Here is a 16,185-nt window from a genome sequence, read left to right as displayed (position 1 = left end):
TCTAGGTGTACCCCACATGTTAGGGGGGCGGCCGAATACGACCTCGTACGGGGACAGACCTGATCTGGAATGTGCGACCATGCGCATATAAAACAAAGCGACTGGCAGAGCTACTAGCCAGTCCACACCTTTCTCTTTACATATTTTGGCGATGCGGATTTTCAGGGTCTGATTATGTCTCTCTACGAGACCGGCTGCTTCAGGATGGCGTACACAATGGAACTTCCACTGGTACCCTAACAAAAGGGAAACATGTTTCATGAGCTCAGATGAGAATGGCTGGCCGTTGTCAGAATACACGACCCTTGGGAGTCCATAACGGGGGAAGAATTCACGAACCAACTGCTTGGCAGTGGTCGCGGCTGTGTAATCTGGGACTGGATATGCTTCTGTCCACCTGGACAAAGCGCATACAACTACAAGGACATACTTGAAACCTCGACATCGCTCCATCTGAATATAATCCATCTGGAGGACCTCAAAAGGGTGGTCAGGGGGCTGGAATCCACCTTGTTCCACCGGGACACTTTTACCTGGATTGAACTGGCAACATATCATACAGGTACGGACCTTCTGCTTGGCTGCAGCTCGTAAATGCTTGTTGAACCAAATGTTCTGGATACTGTCTAACATAGCTTTTTCTCCTAAATGTGCTGGACTATGTGCGGTATTGATAATGACTTGAACCATAGAGTCGGGGAGAAACCATGTGGCTTTTCCCTTCGTTACCCATCCCTGATCTGTCTGGACCCCTCCTTGTTCGGACCATTTCTTGATTTCATCGGGAGTAGCATGTAACTGGATATCTATGACATCTTGAGTGGGGTCCTTAACTGTCATACAAGTAGTCGGATCTGGAGTATGTGTCTGTGTCGGATTAACTGGAATGTCTGGAGTCTGTGCTGTAAGCTTGGCTGTGCGATCTGCTAGATCGTTACCTTGAGAAATAATATCAGTAACTTTCGTATGTGCTTTGCATTTCATGATAGCAATAGATGTCGGTAAGTGTATGGCATCTAACAGAGCTTGAATAAGGAGACCATGCTGAATCTTGGTTCCATGAGAAGTCATGAAACCTCTCTCCTGCCAGAGCACTCCAAAGTCGTGTACGACTCCAAATGCGTAACGTGAATCTGTGTAAACATTGACTTTCAGGTTCTTGGCGTGTATGCAGGCTTGTGTCAGAGCAACTAGCTCTGCTGCTTGAGCAGACAGGGTGTCAATACGGTGTGTTTCTATAACTTCAGTGTCAGTAGTCACTGCATACGCGGCTACTAGTTCTCCTGCACTTGTTCTCATACATGAACCATCCACATAAAGTGTCAGGTCGGGATCTGGTAATGGAATATCTGTCAGATCTTGTCTTGGCTTAGTCATAGTGTTAACTACTTCCACACAGTCGTGTGTGGCAGGATTCGAAATAACTGACGGTAACAGGGTAGCAGGATTTAAAACGTTGCAGCGTCTGATTTCTATGTGTGGCTGGAACAGTGTCAATTCATAACCTGTTAAACGTGCAATTGTCAAGTGCTGAGTCTGTGTTCGGTTTAAAAGAACTTCCACAGAGTGTGGAACTTGTACTGTCAAGGAATGTCCTAATACTATGGAATCACTTTGTCTGATAGCTAGTGCTGTGGCTGCAACTGACTTGAGGCACGCAGGCAGAGCCTGGGCTACAGGATCTAGTGTGCTCGAAAAATAAGCACAGGGCTTGTATTGTCCTGCTTGATCTTGTGTAAGAACAGATAATGCTGTACCTTCACGTTCTGTGACGAAAAGTGTAAAAGGCTTACTGTAGTTCGGTGTAGCTAGAACTGGAGCTTGGCATAAGGCTTTCTTTAACTCATTGAAACTAAGTGTATGTTCAGATGTCCAAGGGAGGACAGTCGATACGGCTGCCTCCTGTGTCGTTAACTGTATCAGTGGCTTGGCTAGAAATGCATACTGAGGAATCCATTGTCTGCAATAAGAAGTGAGGCCGATAAAAGCACGTACCTCCTTCTGGGTCTTGGGCTGAGGAAGACTCGCTATTAACTGGATACGGTCAGGTGTCAACTGCCTACCCCTCTTGGACAGTAAGTGGCCTAAATAGATCACTTGCTGGACACAGAATTGAAGCTTCGAAGGGGACACCTTGTGCCCCATCTCGGCAAGGAAATACAGGACTGTAAGTGATGCTCGCTCGCAAGCACGTTCAGAACGGGCTGTGATCAGTAGATCATCGACATACTGGAGCAGGGCAGTGTCAGTTGGCATGTGAATATTGTCTAGTTGTCTCTTAAGTGCTTGACTGTAAATACTAGGACTTTCTGTGAATCCTTGAGGAGCTCGTGTGAACATATAGCTCCTTCCATTTAAACAAAATCCGAAAAGAAACTGGCTGTCTGGATGAATGGGGACACTGAAAAACGCGTTCTTGAGGTCTATGACTGTAAAAAATGAGGCTTCGGAATCAATGGCTGTCAATAGGGAAGAGATATCTGGGACAACTGGGTACTGGGGAATAACACATTTATTGAGTTCTCGAAGATCAATCACTAATCGATATACTGGGGGTGCATTTGGATCAGTACGTTTCATGACTGGAATGATCGGAGAATTACATACATTGGAGTCAGTTTCTACAACTACTCCTTGAGCCATGAGCTCGTCAATAATTTTGGATAAGGCTGCTACAGCCTCAGGTGGCAGTCTGTACTGTCTGATTCGCGGTAACACTACACCTGGTTTGAGAGTCACACGATGGGGTGTGATTTGCATATAACCAACATCAGTTGGACCTTGCGCCCATAGATGCTGCGGAACATTGGACAATCTTGGATCAAAATCTCGTAATACATAGTGACCCTTGAAGTCACGTAGAAACAGGCGTATTCCCTCTGGGGAGCAGCAAATAACTGCACCTAATTCTTTCAGTGTTTTAATACCTAACAGATTTTCTGGACATGACTTCGTAAGTAACAGATCGGTAGTGCGGGACAATGGACCTACTTCTAGAGTAACTGGCTTAGATATCTCGTTTACAATAGGCTTTCCTGAAAATCCAAGGGAAACATTTCTAGAGCCTGAGAGCGGAGCCCCTGGAACTTCGGCGTGACTGATGGTCGTCCTACTTGCCCCTGTATCAATCAGAAACTTTCTGTCTTTCCCTAGTACTTGACTATGAACATAGGGACCCTCTTGATCGACAGGTATCTCGATGAGAGGCAAGCCTACCTCCCTCTCTAGGCTGTTTCATGAATATGGCTGATACTCTGGATACTCTGTCTGAGCATACTGATACATCTGCTGTGTAACATGCTGTGTTGCAGCAATAGGCTGCGGTGCTGAAACTGTCTGTTGTGCATTCGGTGGCTGAGAAGTCTGTGACACTTGTTCTTGTCTAGGCGGACGTGGTCTTTCTTTAGTCTTACCAGTAGCTATATTGTGTTTCAGAACTGCACACTCGTTTATATAATGACCTGGCTGTTTACAATAATTGCAGGTCCCTTTAACGGGAACTGCAGGATGACTGGCTTGATTCGTACCCCTCTTCTGACTGTCTTGAGGAACAGATTGTGCAACTAGTACTTTCATTTTCGTGTCTTTCATACGTTTTCTTTCATGATCTTGCTCTTCTCTGATTCTATTCTGGTGATACTGAAGCATCTGTAACATCTGGGACGGGGTACTAGCTTGCCAGGTACTTTCGACTTTCAAAACTCGATTCTTAACTTGTGGACTTGAATTCTCGACTAATTTAGTAACAAAAAGATGAGGGTATGACTCGCTACTTGTCTTGAGGCCACTGTTTATAATAAAGCATTTCTCAAATCTAGAATAAAAATCACTAGTGTCTTCGTCTTGTTTCTGTTTACAGGCTGAGATTGCATCCCAGTCTTCCTTTTTAGTGGCTAATAATCTTGGCAAAACTTGTATTAACAATTCTGGTAATTCTTTACATTTCTCTCCAAGACCGGTACCTGGTACTCGTATCTTATCTTCAGCTTCTAGAACTGCCCAATCGATCTTTTTCTCTCCCACCTCCCATTCTTTTTCCTTGAGATTTTCGTATACCCCTGCGGGCAACAGGACCTTTAACATTTTAATTATATCTGGATACGTGTATTCTCCCATACGGAGCATGTCTTTTAATTCTCGGTGGAACCCTGCTGGATCTTTGTCATGACAGGGAATTAATTTCTTCATCTCTAAGAGTTCCATCTTTGTAATCGGAGTGTAAACAAACACTCGTTGCATTTCACCATCTGCTGTCCTGACTGGGTGTACTTCTCGTAACGGATTCTGTCTATCTATGTAAAACGGTTTACTTTCTGGGGGTGAGACATGAACAAAATGCGGGTTCAGGAACGTTCTATATTTGTGGCGCTGTTCTAGAATGACACTAATTAAATCGGTACCTAAACCTTTCCATCTATACTGGAGTAACTCGTTCAGGACATCGTGTAACGGACCTGGATCAGAATGTTGACCCTCATACAGAGTGATGAGGTGCTGGATCATATACATACCCACCAGTCGCTGCTCAGCTGGGGGCAGTTTCAGAAACATTTGAGCCACTATTTCATCTGGAAAAGTGGTAGAATCAGTAGTCCATCGGACTGCTGATCGGGCTAGTTCTTGTTCATGCATAGTACTTAACTCACTGTAACCGATTCGTGATTTCAGAATGTGATCGGTAGCTTGAAATACTTGTTCTAGAGAACCTTGTTCTGGTGCTGGATGAGGAACAGTTTTCTTGTAGTCTAGACGTGAATGTCGGTCGGAAAGTCTAGTTCTACCTACGTACGCTATTCTAGTGGGATTCTCGTCCTCTACCTCTTCTGTAGAAGAGTCATTTTCTTTCTCGCTTACTTGTGCTGCTTTACGTTGTTCGTGTAACTTTATTATTTCCTTACGAATTCTCTTGTACATACTCTCTATACTACTGATGGTTCTGTGCTTACCCTCGGCTATATTATCACTCCACCTTGTCAGGATTCTCATTTCGGCCGGATCTTTGGTCGGATAATCTTGTTCTCTTATTAAACAATTAATCAGAAACTTTAATAACATGAGCTGGATCTCAGCTTTCCTTTGAGACATGGCTTCGCCAATACTTTCTGGATCATCCCCTGTACGGATGAAACGATATATTCTGTCTAGATCTTCTTTCATATTCGGTAGGGTATCCAAATACCCGGTCACCCGTCTTACACGGATGGAATATATAACTGTACTATCATCACCTGCAACTGGATCATAGCGGCATTCAGTAAGGGTTCGTCGGATATCTGCAACGGACTTATATTTGGGCGTACGCTGTAACGCACATTCATGTAACTCGACCAACGTTACACGTTGGTGTGGTGGCGGGGTACCAGGAGGACCTCCTCCTGCGGCCCCTAAACTAGAATCGTCGACTGATACTCTTCATGCTGGCGCGGCGGGAAATTGTAATGTAGGCTGGACCGGGGGTACCGTAGCAGGTACTCCGGTGACTGGAGGAGCAGGATTTACATTATTTACAGGAGCTGGCGGAACAGGATTTGCATATTCTGGGACTGTGTCGTCCAAATAGGACGAAATAAAAATATCAGCTGCGGTCGGTTTGTGACGTAGCTTGATCGGAACTAATGGTGGCGGAAAATTACTGGATGCCTCCGGGGTCGCTTTTGGCAAGCCCTCGGCAAGAAGAGGATACATACCCTTAATGAGGGCATTCCTCTGTCTGTCTGACTGTTCGGTTTTAACTCGTTCACCTATCTCGATTAGTTCCCTTTCTTGGGCTCGTTCTAAGGATTCTCTACTTAATTCTGACTTTCTGATTTCTTTTTCGGTTCTTTTATGAGATTCTTTGCGCCATAACTCGATGGCATCTTTCTGTGACTGTCTGGCTTTCTTTTTCCATAATGCTTCTTCTACTCGCATGATGCACTCGGCATCCCATGTGCCTGATACGGGCCATCTATACTTTTCTTCTAACTCTTTGGTGTACTCCACCCATAAATCTAGATATAATATGGCACTTATGCCATGCTTCTGATACATAAAGTGACCTGGACTGTCCCTAGGCGGGACAGGAACTGCTGCTTCTAACAGACCTTTTCTGGTTTTTAACTGACGTAATTTAGAAAATAAGGGCATGACTGAACTGTAATCTAGACACAATACAATACACAATGAACACGATAATTACACCACTTTCGTACCACGACATTAAAAATACATGAAGAACATTTAAAATAACAGTTCGAACAGAATACTACCTGGAATACTGAAAACAGAATACATGAGTTTTCTCGAGAACAGAACTGACTAGAACAGAAACTAGATGCACTGCTAAAACAGTACGAAACTTACCGGTCTCATAAAGAGACACATCAGGACCCGCATCCACCGAAGTGGACACTTCGTTTTGGGTCTGTGTACCACCAAAACCCACGGACCAGAGTCAATTAGATTGACCCTGTCTAGATACTACCCCAGCAACGGTACTCACCGGGCAGCAAGAACGGAAGGCCTCGGACTGGACTGGACTGCTTCGACGCCGGACGGACGAACTTCGGACTTCAGTTACGGGTGGGCCTCCGGATACCTCGGACCTTGGACTCTCGGCTTGGGCTCTGGTCGGGACTCGCCGCGTTCCTCCACCGCCTCGTCTGGATGCTGGACCGCCACCTCCGTCTCCTCCGTGGGCCTGAGGGATACTTGAAGCAGAAATATCTGCACGTGCACGGTATGGTTCCGTCACGGCTGCAGAGGGTCAGGCGGCCGGCGTGGCTTCACCGGCGCGTGGGGAAAGGGCAAGTGCCTATTCGGGCGCCATTATGTGGTATATAAATAAATAATACCGGATCTAGGTTTGACTGGACATAGCAATAACAGATAGCTCAATAAATAAGAGTCAAGATTCGAGGTAGTAGGAGTTTGCAGGTTTAATACAGCATAAAGGACAGGAACAGGACAACCTGCACGGGAACAGGATGGCAGGGCCCTGCAGGGGGGACAGGGAATGAGCGCGCTAGGGGAAAAGGAATCGGCGTAAGGGAATGGGTAACATTTAATAACAGTGCACAAGCATATATACTAAAACAATTGCATTACAGTGAATACAGTAGGCGGAGCAGTGGGTGTGGTCAATAGCAGTCGCGAAAGGTAAGGGTGAAAGTGGGTGTAACAGGAGGCGTATACATAGACATGTGATGTAAACGTAACAGAATATGTCATAAATGGGGCGGAAACATGGAGGGGGCTACCTAAGGAGCCGGGACCTCTGACCTGATGGTGCGCGCAAACTGACAATGACGTGTTACTAGGAGAAGCTGGGGGCTATGAACTCTGTGCTAGGAGTAGAGACTGAAGTCTGGAGAGTCAGGGCGACATGTACCTAAACCCTATCTAGTATCTAATGTTTAGAGGACATGTTGATATAAACTAAGAGTCAGGAGGGGAGAGGCTAACAGACTCTAAGACTGGAGCATGCATTATTCTACATGTAGTGCGTGTTGAAGAATATTAAATGACCATTAATACAGTATTTCTCCTACATGGAGACGTAAAGGCTAGACAATGACGGAAACTATTGATGCGATTCAGTAGCTTAGGAATGCAGAGAAGGAGGGCTGGACTGATAACTAGAATCATAACATACTCTTGGCAGACTCGTAGGCAGAACCAGGCCGAGCCGGGCACTGTGAGGCAGGAAGTAAGTGAAGGGTCGAGGATACAGGTGGGGGCTGTATCGCTCCTCAGCGAGGGCTCAGGAGACAGGAGCTGAATCTGGTGTCCGGGCCCTTTTGAGGCCTAGAAACGGGGACTTTTCAATGAAATAACGTGCACACTGAGAAACGTGGCAACGTAACTTTACATAGGCCTAATACTCGTAGCTTTCACGAGAACTGGAAACTAGCATACTAGAAATAGACACAACTGTAAGTGCGTCTTTAATCAAACATGGGGAATACATATGCATATTAATCATGCACACATAACATAAGATGGGGGACACGTAGGGACACAGAACATGGCAAAATTTACTTTTCCACACCATCACCGGTAGTGTTTAAGCACAAGTGCTGGACACTCCACAGCAACAGCTAGCTTTTATTTAATGTGCATTCAATGTTTAGTTAATCCATCCCCCATTTTTCATTCTCCTGTACATTATGTTAGTGTGCAGCAACCATACAGCATGTACACCATGACACTGTGTGCCACGGCACTCTACAAGACTTTGCTCTGTCCACCACACTATATGCCGTTCCACTATACCACACTCTACTCTACGACACTGTATGCCACTCCACTATACAATATTGTGCTCCATCTACTTTATGCCACTCCACAACACGGTCCTCTACTGTATGCCACTGTACAACACTCTACTCTATACCACTCTAGGGCACACCACCACTTTACTCCAATGTACTGTATACACACTACTCCAATTTGCTGAGTCAGAGTCTCTGTTTTGCAGGAAATTGAAAACATGGCTCTTCCGTTTCCCTGGGTGGGCTAAAGTGGTATGGTGCCATCTCATATGGATGCCCGAGTTTTTCTTGGTGGCCAGCTTGGGAGGATTTGGGGTTCAGCTATGTCCTAGCGCGGGGACACTCCGGTTGGAGTAACCATTGCGCTTTATAAGCTTCTTATTAATAATAATAATAATAATAATGCACTCTGCGCCACTCTATGACACTCCACTTTACCATGCTCAGCCACGTCTCTCTATCACACTCTACTCTACTCTATGATACTGCACTCTACAAGACTGTACTCCACTCAATGCCACTCCACTCTACAACACCTGCTCCACTCCATGCCACTCAACTCTACAACACTCTACTCCACTCTATGGTAGGTTTGGCAAACTCACCAGGGTTCTTGTAAATATAAGAATTAATTTTGATAGAGGTGGCTAAGGTAGAAAGATTCTGTCTCAAAGCCTGTTGGATCATGTGAATGTGGCACTTTGATGTGATTCTTCACCAAACCTATAATTCAGTTGGAATGACCGTTGTGCTTTCTTATGATTTGAGCAGGAACCTCCAAGGTGGGGCCTGGGAAACCAATATTCAGGGTTTGAAACCCTGGCAAAGTGCATCTCTATTATTATATTCCATATGGTTTCTAGGCGGACAGTAAACACGTACCAGGATAGCAGTCAATTCAACATTTGCTAATCTCTGTCCTAGGCAGCAGGCCTATGCATTAGGAGAGAAGGGTTCTGGAATTATACACGCCAGGCATTACTCTAGTTTCCCTTTTTTAATGTTGTTTGCTTTAGGCTGCAGTGGTTTGCATTCTTCCTTCCTTTCTTTCTTTTCTCTTGCTTTTTACTCTTTCTCTTCACGCTCTTGTTTTGCTCCCACACCCCTTCCCTCCACCCTCCTCTCTTGCTATTTCCCCAATGAGTTCTTTCCCATTTCTCCTCTACACACTTTTCTCGCTTTACTTTGTGTCCTTTTTAACTCCCTTCTCCTCTATTTTCCTTTCCCACCTGTCTGTTTTTCCTTCTCTTGTCCATCTCAATGTTCCCTTTCATTTTAATTTCCTCAGTTTGCTCCTCCTTCGTCACCATCCCAACTCTGTCAAATCCACCTCCCATTTGACCTTCTTCCTCCATATCCTTCTCCTCCCCCCATGTTTCATGGTTGTCCCCTCTTACATTAAGGGACTGTTACTAACTTCGCAAGAGATAGATGTGTAATCCGCTTCTATGAAGCTTCCATAAACATACTAGCAGAGTTCTGAGGGGTTGTCAGGTTTGAATACAAATAAATAGCATTCTGTTAAGATAACTAGAACCCCACTGCATAAGCTTTGCCCGAGTAATATCATAGGAAATCACATAAATGGGATTCAAATCAGAAGAAATGATAGTGTGGTTTCTGATCCAGATGACATCTTACAATATAGCTTAAATAACATGTGGTTACTGTTGCTGGTGATGGAGGGCTGAGGTAGTTGTGTTAGTTTCCAAGTGCTGTTAATAGTATGTTAGTTTTTCACTTTATTACGGTATTCGTTTTACCAATTTCAGAAGGATGGAAGGCTAAGTTGATATGACAGGGATCCAGACTTATGACCTGAAGATTACCAGAAGTCAGTTAAAAAGTTTTCCCACATTGAACCATCTTGTCAATGTCAGGTGAGGAGGTGTGTGACGGCACCAAGAAAGCCTCCTGGTTCAACGACGATCTCAAGAACTCCAAGAAGAACTGCCGTACCCTCGAGAAAGCCTGGCGCAAAGACCCGACTACAGACAACATTACCGCCCTCAAGCACGCCTCCCGCAAACACCACCAGCTGATACACACCACCAAGAAGACAGCATTCAAGGAACGACTAGACAACAACGCACACAACAGCAAGGAACTCTTCAGCATCGTCAAAAAGCTCTCAAACCCCAGCGCCGGAAACAACGACATCACTCCCTCACAAGACCTCTGCGACTCACTCGCCTCGTTCTTCCACAGCAAGATCGCCGACATACACAACAGCTTCGACGCACAGACCACGCACCCAACCACCAAACCGACGCCCCCCACCACCACCCTCCGTGCCTGGACCCCGGTCAGCACAGAAGACACCATCCACACGATGAACACCATCCACTCTGGATCACCAACCGACCCATGCCCCCACCACGTCTTCAACAAGGCCGACTCCGTCATCGCACCCCAACTCCGGGACATCATCAACTGCTCCTTCAACACCGCCACCTTCCCGGAGAGCTGGAAGCATGCCGAACTCAGCGCCCTCCTGAAGAAACCATCAGCAGACCCTACCGACCTCAAGAACTACCGCCCCATCTCGCTCCTCCCTTTTCCTGCCAAAGTCATTGAGAAGACCGTTAACAGACAGCTGGCCGCCTTCCTCGAGACGAATGGATCCCTCGACCACTCACAGTCCGGCTTCCGAGCCAACCACAGTGCCGAGACCGCCCTCATCGCAGCCACTGATGACATCCGAGCCCTGCTCGACAACGGGGAAACAGCGGCCCTCATCCTCCTAGACCTCTCCGCAGCGTTTGATACTGTCGGCCACCGCACCCTAGTGCAGCCCCTCAGCAACATCGGAATACAAGAGAAGGCACTAGAGTGGATCATCTCGTTCCTCGTCGGAAGAACCCAGACAGTCCGCCTCCCTCTGTTCAGATCCAAGGCCACCGAAGTCATCTGCGGCGTACCACAAGGATCATCACTCAGCCCCATCCTCTTCAACGTCTACATGAGCCCCCTCGCAGCCATCGCACGCCAACCCAACCTCAACATCATCTCCTACGCCGATGACACCCAGCTGATCCTCTCCCTCACCAACGACCCAGCCACCGCCAGAACCAACCTACACGAAGGGATGAAAGACGTAGCCGAATGGATGATGAACAGCCGCCTGAAACTGAACTCAGACAAGACGGAAGTCCTCATCCTTGGCTCATCACCCTCTGCCTGGGACGACTCCTGGTGGCCCCTGCCCTGGGCAGCGCACCCAAACCAACGGACCACGCACGTAACCTAGGCTTCATCCTGGACTCCTCCCTCTCGATGACCAGACAAGTCAACGCCGTCTCATCATCATGTTTCAACATCCTACGCAGGCTCCGAAAGATCTTCCGATGGATCCCCACTGAAACCAGGAAGACGGTCACCCAGGCCCTCATCACCAGCCGACTGGAATACGGAAACACCCTCTACACCGGAACCACAGCCAAACTACAGAAAAGACTCCAACGCATCCAGAACGCCTCCGCACGACTCATCCTGGACATCCCCGACACAGCCACATCTCCAGACACCTGAGAGACCTGCACTGGCTCCCCGTCAGCAAGAGAATCACGTTCTGACTCCTCACTCACGCACACAAGGCCCTCAACGACCTGGGCCCCAGGTACCTCAACAACCGCCTGACCTTCTACACTCTCACCCGCCAGCTACGATCAACCAGCCCCGCCCTCGTCATCGTTCCACGCATCCGAAGAGCCACCATAGGAGGAAGATCCTTCTCCTACCTGGCAGCCAAGACTTTGAACTCCCTCCCCATCCACCTCCGTCTGACCCAAGACCACCTCTCCTTCAGGAAGCAACTCAAGACCTGGCTGTTCGAGCAGTAGCAGACCCCCCTCCCCCAAGCGCCTGGAGACCCTCCGGGTGAGTAGCGCGCTATACAAATATCTTGATTGATTGATTGATGGAAGATAGTATGCTGATTGGATAGCCTAATGAGTGTGGCAGTGCCACACGACAGATGACAAGAGGGGATGACTGATGGGATAGGTATGGACATCTTGAGTAGGTGGTTCATGAAAAGGTGTGGGAGAGGAGGGTAATGCAATACAACACTTAGAGCAGGAATCAACCTGGAATGCCTAATAGAGTGGTTGAGAGGTGCGGCAAGAGAGAGGAGGGACTGGACTACTGGCGAGTGCAGTTGTTGGGTGACATAGAAGGCGTGACTAGAAGAATTGATGGAGATAAAGTGATTTAGGGCAAGGAGGTTTGGTGGCATGACTGGAGGGAATAGAGTTGGATACCAGGAGTGGACAGACTAAGGCAGGAGGGTAGCGAGTAATCTGATCTTGGCTGCATGTGGAGCACTAGGACTGCATTTGATGATTGGATGGGTGGTGGAAGGGAGTGGAAAACACAAGAGGGTTGGGAGGCAGACAGATGAAAGGGAGGTTTAACAGGAGGGCATATGTAATCAGAGGAGTGCTTGTGACATGATTTGGTGTACATACTGCTCGTTTATAGAATTTAGTGCTGTAACTATCTAATATATTTTCCACTTCCAGCACATTTGTATAGAAAGATGAAGCTGCATATCAAAATCAAAGGAGCCTTATATAGCAGCATTCAAAGACAGGGAGCAGAGCTGTGTGCCTCAAGATAGCGTAGTGGCCACAGCACATGACCAGTGCCTGATATTAAATGGAAGAGGGTAAATGCTACTGGGCTAACCTTGCCTGTAAAAAACTCTTAAGTGCAATTATATCAGCATCCATCACGTTTGGATGTGTACGTTTGTTTTCTTTCATTTAGAAAATCCTTCCATTACATATCAAGAAGCTCCCCTCCAAAGTAGGTGTTCAGTGCCAGTAGCCAGATTCTTGTATTGTCTCACTTGGTCATAAGGTTCCAAAGAATGTGGTGACAAATGTCACGTCTTCCGCGGCTGGACACACTGATGTAGCTGCTGACCGGCTAGCGGCTACTAAGACAGTTGTCAGCCTCTAATAGCCTCTACAATTAGATTGTACTAGGCTTTATTTTATGCTTTTATTCTCTGAGAGGGAGTAGTGGAGCAAGAATAGTGGTTGCATACTATTTAAATATTTTGCTATTGCCGTTTATAAATAAAAAGGCCTTGTACAGTGTGAGGTTGGCTTGTGTGCAGCGGGGATGTTCACTGCAAGTTGCTCAAGGGGGTTAGGTGTATGTAGAACTTTAAATATGAACTGAAAACCCCAGAAATTCACTGGAGAAAACAAAGATTAAAGTGATATTATAGTTGGGTATTAAAATACGATAAAAACATTTCCAAGTTAGTTTACTGAGATAAATAAATTGACTTCACTAATGAAATGTTGGAGGACATAATTGATTTTATGTACACCTATACATGTAGCTGCCAGATTCTATTTTGACAGCGCACCACTGTTTAATAAAAAGACCCTGTGCTTACTTCTGGGCTCCCTCCTTAATATGCACGTGATGCTACACACAAAACAGATGGGGCACAGAAGGATTTCCTAGCCCTTCCCAGGTCCATCGAAGAATTTAGCTGGGGTATAGAAGGGGTTAAAGGCAGCTATTGCTGTCCTTAACTTCTCCCTTCCCACCATCACCTTTTTCTGCAGAGTAAGAGGGTTGAAAAAAGGGTGCAACCATCTCCTGGTTCTAATCCCCAACCAGGAGATGGGGATTAGAACAGGGAGGAGTAGGATTGTTCCTAGCACCTCCTTCCAATCCCCACTTCCAAATTCAGTTTTAGAGAGCTCCCTTGTCTGCCAGTGCTGTGCTATTTGTAATCTGCAGTAGCCTTATAATGTACTCCACACTGTCCCTCCCATCATCCTTGTCCACAGAGAACACTTAAATGTCTTTTCACAGTACCTTTTCAAAATCCTCATGCCTCATCCATCTCTCTTTCTCTGTACCTATTGAAGAACCGGGTCTTTCAGAACCGGCGGCGTCAGGGACACGCCCGATGTCTTCGAGTTCCCCAATCCTGGCAAACAGAGACACGGAATACATCTAGGTGGCGCCCGAGATCAAATTTATTAGCTGCAGCTAGTAACAGTGAACCAAGCAATACAACACGGTGTACAACTCAGGAGACTGCTCAACTTTCGTACAGCAAGACACTACTTTTTATGCACAATTCTGCCAATTACGAATGCACACCCATTGCGGCAAATTCTGACCAATAGAAAAACATTTCTATACATTATCACATTCCAAAAAGCTCACTTTACATTGTACCAACCCCACAAGTTAATTATTAGGACTGTCCCAAATTCGATTACCAAAAGCCGAACAAACCCATAATTGAAAGCACTACCCATGTAATGGAAAGACATAAAGAAAAGAGCAATTCAGATGTAGTGCAGGATAAGATATGTGCAAGAAACTAAAAGCTAACGATTTCCTGAACATTGATTGCAATTACAGAAAAGCTCGGCTAAAGAAACCAGTTTCGTAGAAGGGTCAGTTTCAGGTGAAGGGGTCAGCATCTTGCAGGTCACTCACAAGTCGAAAAGGCCCACGTTAAACTTTACATGGACAACGAGGCCCATGCAACTTCGTTCGTTCATTTATCCCTATGGCCTACGTGAGGGCAACACAAAATGGAGTCGCAAACAACGTAAAACAAAATGGAGACCGGTCCCAAAAACCACGGAACCTCACTATCACAGACTGCACCTAGGATCTCTTGAAAGTATTCATGCCCACCAACACTATTTCTCTCCACAGCTTGTTCTAGTATCTCTCACTCACAGTTTCATTCATCTGCAATTATTTTGAACACCTCATGTTTTCCAGATACTTGCAACAATATTGGAGCATAGCACTGTTAGATATATGGGTCTCTACTTGTCCAAGTAGGGACCCTTCCTTCTAGTTAGGTTAAGGGTGATTGCACTTCTAAAATAACCCAGGCTCACCCCTTGGTAGCTTGGCAGTAGCAGTCAGGCTTATCTCAGAGGCAATGTGCAAAGCATTTGCACATAACACACAGTAATACAGTGAAAACACTACAAAAGGACACCACACCGGTTTCAGAAAAATAGCTAATATTTATCTGTCTAAAACAAGATCAAAATGATAAAAACTCAACAATACAGTAATCCAAATACAAATATTGCAAGAGTAGCCTTAAAATATAATTCCTTGAAGTCGATAGCTCCGACCAGGGCTATCACGGCGTTGTAAACAATCAAATCCAACCGTTCAGGCCCACCAGAGCAGTGTGGGCCAGCTACGGTGTCAGGAAGACCCACAAACAATACTTTGGAAATGCAGGATGTCGTGGACCCTGCGATGAACTCCGAAGAGGCGACTTTGGCAGGTGTTGGTGCCTGAGGTCAGTGGAGGAGTCGTCAGGCCCTTGGAATCACATATGTTGCCGAACGAACTCCGTGAGGTTGCAGTCAGAAGAACCGCATCAGCAGGTGTAGGGGCTGCAGTGTGAAGTGGAGCTGTGCTGTGCCCTCAGGTTGCGGTGCCGGCAGTGGCTCAGTGATGGCATCCAGCGCTGTCGGCGATGCCAGGACTGCTGTGCAAATTGGGACAATGCTCCTCACTGTGCTGGCAGGTCACGGTGCAAGCAGCAACGTCGTCATTGCTGAACTGCTGTCGTCAGTAGACAATCTGGAGTCGATGGCTCCGGCTTCGGTGGTCCAAGGCTGCAGTGTGGGGCAGGCAGTGCATCGAGTAACTTACAAGTGGTGCCCTCAGGCCACGGTGCAGCCTGCGACATTAATATTGGCGTGGAGTGGTTTCGTTAGGGATACCAGGGCGGTGATGTGAAGTGAGATGGTCTGAAGGGTGGTGCCCTCAGGTCATGGTGCAAGCAATAACTCAGTGACGTTGTCGGGTGGTGCCGTCAGTGAGGCCCCGTTGTGGTGCAAAGTGGGGCAATGCTCTCTGTGGTGCCAACAGGTCACGCAGTCAGCGTTGGGTGATTTTCCTCTATGGCAGC

This window comes from Lissotriton helveticus, chromosome 9 (genome assembly GCF_964261635.1).
Source record: "Lissotriton helveticus chromosome 9, aLisHel1.1, whole genome shotgun sequence".
In the NCBI taxonomy this organism is placed as follows: Eukaryota; Metazoa; Chordata; class Amphibia; order Caudata; family Salamandridae; genus Lissotriton; species Lissotriton helveticus.
This window is presented reverse-complemented; position numbering follows the sequence as displayed.